Here is a 4,363-nt window from a genome sequence, read left to right on the forward strand (position 1 = left end):
GTAATTCAATTTAGAACCTTGGTACCAGTTCCTGGGTCTAACATGATTAAACACTTTGTAAACAATTCCAGAGCTTATAAACTATTTTCATTTCTTAGTCATTAAAGCTACAAATTTCTGAAAAATCAAGAAAGATGGGAAAGAGAAAAAGGAGAAGAGAAAAGATACAGAACTAGAAATAGCCAGAAATAATTAAGGAAGGGAAGAAGAAGAGGAAAAAGAAAAAGAAAGTAGGAAGAAATTGTAGTGGCACTATGATGTGAAGAATGTAGGGTGAGAGGAAAAGAGGTGAGAGAAAAAAATACAGGCATATGTGCTTTAAATAAACTTGACCAATATCCAGAAAAGGTTTTTTTCTACTTAAATTTTATAATATAATCTCAAACTGAAAATAAATATGCTTTGACTGTTTTATCTCAAAGCAGTGCTCTGCATCACTACAGTTAAAGAAGATATGCTTTAAAGTTAGATACGTCCTAGGTTTTAATGAAGGATCCATATAATGATTAATCTGTCAGATATTTCTAGTGTCCATCTTTTTACTAACAATTCTATCCCTATGTTGCTCTTCTAGCTTAGCTGTTTTCTTTGCTCTGTAAATATTTCATGAGTTGGAACAATTTGGAATATTTCCACTTGCAATCGTGTCATCTTTAAGAAATGTGAACATGCTAAAAGTACATGTTATCTTCTGTTGTGATGAATTGATTCATTACCGGATCCTACTTAGCCAAAGATAGAAGCAATTTTTATGCCATTAATCATGCTTTCGGTAAACTTTGTGGTAGTTGTCAAGAAAATTATATGAGCATTTCACTTTTGACTGTCATTTAAATATTTAAAAAATGTATCATGATTCCTCCAGGAAGGTGAAGCATTATTTAAGAACAGTGTAGATTTATTAGTATTTCTTACATAAAAGAAATAGTTGCATCATTTTTATTCAAAGGGAAATAATTTAAGGAGACCTATATAGAGATGTAAGTATTTTTGAGCTGGGAAATAATCTCCTTAGCATGTATTTGTCCTATATAAATAACAATCATGGTGTTAGGGAGAAGAGGTTATGTAGTTGAAATCTATAAACTATAAGACAGCCAAGTTTTGAGTCTGGCCAATGAATCTCATACCTATTATCCTATGTCACTCTTACACAACTTAATTTTACATGACTTTGTTATCTTTTGAGGAGTGGGAGAATGAATTATGTTCATTCACCAACAATTTATGGGATGTCCACCTTACATCGCAAACTATGTTAGGCAAGTAGTACATAAAGATAAAGAAGATAAATTCACACCCTTCACAAATACAGATCATAAGTGAAGATAAACAGGTCAATCAGAGAGAGGACAGTCCTGGGACCCAGTCTATAATTCTATTAGCTGAGTGAAGCTGGACAAAGTATTTTCTTTTTTTTTTTTTTTAATTTTATTTTATTTTATTTTTTTTATTTTGAGTCAAATTTATTTGAAATACAATTCCAGAATATTTTGGAGATTGTGCTAACATTTTTAACATTGTGGGTAATGGTGACAATATGAGTTTCTTTTTTTTTTTTTTTTTTTTTAATTTTTTTTTTATTTAAACACCTTGATTACATACATGATTATGTTTGGGTTTCAGTCATAAAAGGAACACCACCCATCACCAGTGCAACATTCCCATCACCCAAGTCCCAAATCACCCTCCTCCCCACCCAACCCCCGCCTGTACCCTAAACAGGCTCTACATTTCCCTCATACATTCTCAATATTAGGACAGTTCAAAATGTAGTTATTTCTCTAACTAAACTCATCACTCTTTGTGGTGAGCTTCCTGAGGTGAGCTGGAACTTCCAGCTCTTTTCTCTTTTGTGTCTGAAAATTATTATTACAAGGGTGTCTTTCATTTTTCTTAAAACCCATAGATGAGTGAGACCATTCTGCGTTTTTCTCTCTCTCTCTGACTTATTTCCCTCAGCATAATAGATTCCATGTACATCCATGTATAGGAAAATTTCATGACTTCATCTCTCCTGACAGCTGCATAATATTCCATTGTGTATATGTACCACAGTTTCTTTAGCCATTCATCTGTTGAAGGGCATCTTGGTTGTTTCCAGAGTCTTGCTATGGTAAATAGAGCTGCAATGAATATAGGTGTAAGGAAGGGGTTTTTGTATTGTATTTTTGTGTTCCTAGGGTATATTCCTAGGAGTGGTATAGCTGGATCGTATGGGAGCTCGATTTCCAGTTTTTGGATTAACATCATCAAAATGTCAATACTCCCCAAGGCATTATACAGATTTAATGCCATCCCTCTAAAGATACCCATGACATTCTTCAAAGAAGTGGATCAGACACTTTTGAAATTCATTTGGAACAATAAACACCCTCGAATAGCTAAAGCAATCATTGGGAAAAAGAATATGGGAGGAATTACTTTTCCCAACTTTAAACTGTACTACAAAGCAACAGTTATCAAAACAGCATGGTATTGGAATAAGGATAGGTCCTCAGATCAGTGGAATAGGCTTGAATACTCAGAAAATGTTCCCCAGAGATACAACCATCTAATTTTTGATAAAGGAGCAGGAAATCCTAAATGGAGCAGGGAAAGCCTCTTCAACAAGTGGTGTTGGCACAATTGGATAGCCACTTGCAAAAAATTAAACTTAGACCCCCAGCTAACATCATGTACAAAGGTAAAATCCAAATGGATTAAAGACCTCGATATCAGCCCCAAAACCATAAGATATATAGAACAGCACATAGGCAAAACACTACAGGACATTACAGGCATCTTCAAGGAGGAAACTGCACTCTCCAAGCAAGTGAAAGCAGAGATTAACAGATGGGAATATATTAAGCTGAGAAGCTTCTGCACCTCAAAGGAAATAGTGCCCAGGATACAAGAGCCACCCACTGAGTGGGAGAAACTATTCACCCAATACCCATCAGATAAGGGACTAATCTCCAAAATATACAAGGCACTGACAGAACTTTACAAGAAAAAAACATCTAACCCCATCAAAAAATGGGGAGAAGAAATGAACAGACACTTTGACAAAGAAGAAATACGCATGGCCAAAAGACACATGAAAAAAATGTTCCACATCACTAATCATCAGGGAGATGCAAATCAAAACAACGATGAGATACCACCTCACACCCCAGAGAATGGCACACATCACAAAGAATGAGAATAAACAGTGTTGGCGGGGATGTGGAGAGAAAGGAACTCTTATCCACTGCTGGTGGGAATGCTGTCTAGTTCAACCTTTATGGAAAACAAAGTATTTTCTTTTTGTGAGCCAGTTATTTTTTAATCTGGTTGAAAATGGGAGGACAATGACAAAATTTCTTTGAATGTAGGAATTAAGGTCTAACAATAATGGTATCATATGTTTCTACAGTATATTAATATATTGAAGTTATTTTGGAAGGTAAGCCTAGAACTGCTCTGTGTGATCATTTGGAGTGCAGTTCAGTTAAAAACCTGATATAAATTATGAGTCTCTCTGGATAACATCTTTCTATGATTTTTAAACCAATAGAGGACTCAAAGTCAGGTTCTCCTGTCAAGGTAGTTTGAAAATTAGCTTTTATTTTTGTTTGCTTTGGCCACATTCAATTCAGAGGTTCTCAAGGCTTACTTCTGGCTTGTTTCTCAGGGATTAATAGTAGTGATCCTCAGGGAATGTATATGGTGTGGGAATTGAACCTGTGTTGATCCATGGGCAAGGAAAGTGACCTACCTCCTGTAAAATCTTTCTGACACAGAAAATGAATTTTATTAATTTTTAATGGAATTAAGTCAATAGATACTTAGTAAGGATCATGTACACAAAAAGATTTTCTGTTAAGACTCTTTGAATGTATTGAGAAAGTATTGAGATGCCTTCCAAAGTTTAAATACTGACAACCAAATGATTAGAATAATAAATAATAATATAATAATATGATATATTTAATATAATATAATAAAATACATAATAATAATAAATCGTAAATTTTGGCTTATTTAGCCACACAAATTTTAAGTGAGAATTATCAAATCTCCAAGTGTCTTTTGTTGAATAATATAGACATTGAAACAGATTAGTTGAAGACACTAGAAAACAAATATAAAATACCTCTAAAATATCAATTTATTAATAATCCAAACTAATTTCTTACTCTAATGCCCTGCCTGTGAGACTAAAGTCATTTTCTTTAGGTGATTAGGAAAGGGTTAACTGCAGATACACTGGATTTTGGTGCTTGTTTACCCATGTTTGTTTAAGTTGCCTTTTAATAGAAAGCCACTATTGATCAAGAACTACATTTAATATTTTGGACAGAGTTGGGCCAGCTAAGCTACATATAGGACAAACCTATAA

The sequence above is a fragment of the Suncus etruscus genome, chromosome 12 (genome assembly GCF_024139225.1).
Source record: "Suncus etruscus isolate mSunEtr1 chromosome 12, mSunEtr1.pri.cur, whole genome shotgun sequence".
In the NCBI taxonomy this organism is placed as follows: domain Eukaryota; kingdom Metazoa; phylum Chordata; class Mammalia; order Eulipotyphla; family Soricidae; genus Suncus; species Suncus etruscus.